The sequence below is a fragment of the Panthera leo genome, chromosome D4 (assembly GCF_018350215.1).
Source record: "Panthera leo isolate Ple1 chromosome D4, P.leo_Ple1_pat1.1, whole genome shotgun sequence".
NCBI classification, from domain to species: Eukaryota; Metazoa; Chordata; class Mammalia; order Carnivora; family Felidae; genus Panthera; species Panthera leo.
This window is the reverse complement of record NC_056691.1, coordinates 68,286,625-68,287,600: the sequence shown is the minus strand read 5'-3', so window position 1 is coordinate 68,287,600 and position 976 is coordinate 68,286,625.

The following is a 976-nucleotide window of genomic DNA, read 5'->3' as shown; positions in this document are numbered from 1 at the left end:
CCCAGCCAGCACCATCCTGGGCCTGCCTCACTCGGAGCCAGGCCATCTGTCTAGAGGTGGAGGTGCTGGCAGCGGCCAGAGGTTCAGAGCTCAGCCTCCGAAGAAATGGGAAGGCCGGCAGGCGGCACAGCCTGCAGAGCAATGCCCTGAGAGCTATTTTCATCTGGGCTGCCATTACCCCCTTTGGAGCTGAGATGGAACCCTTGGATGAATTTCCCTCCTGCTCTGAGCCCACAAGAATTTATGCTGGTCAGAAGTGATACATTACAGAGCCCTGTTGGGGGACCTGGAGGCTTCCAGGGTATATTTTTGGTAAATTGGATGTATCCTCGATATGTAGTTGCTTTGAAACAGCAATTTGTATGAGGCATACAGTGACTGTGTTTTCCAAACCTAAAATCAGAAGACTAAGACTGGCAAGAATGAGTGTATTTATAGGAAGACAGCACGTTTAAAATTGGAACTCTACCACAAAAACCCATAGGTATGGACTCCTTAGAAGCCCATGGCATACTAACTAAGCTTGCAAGCAGAATGTGATTCAGGGTGATTGACTGCTCCACATTCAGTCTTGATCTTAGGAACATGCTTCTGCACAGAGCAGGGACTGTACTTTTCATTTGATTTTAAGAGCCCAAACAATATATAAGTACACTCTTACTTGAAAAAAAAATTAGGGGCACCTGGGTAGCTCAGTTAGTTGAGCATCCGACTTTGGCTCAGGTCATGATCTCACGGTTCGTGAGTGAGTTCGAGCCCCGCATCGGGCTCTGTACTGACGGCTCGGAGCCTGGAGCCTGCTTCAGATTCTGTGTCTCCCTCTCTCTCTGCCCCTCCCCTACTTGTGCTCTATCTCTCTTTCTCAAAAAATTAAATAGACATTAAAAATGTTTTTAAAGAATAAAAAATAAAACAATACTAATAAAGCCAATGTCTTCTTAGACTATTGTTCTCAAAGCCGGTCTTATTTCAGCAG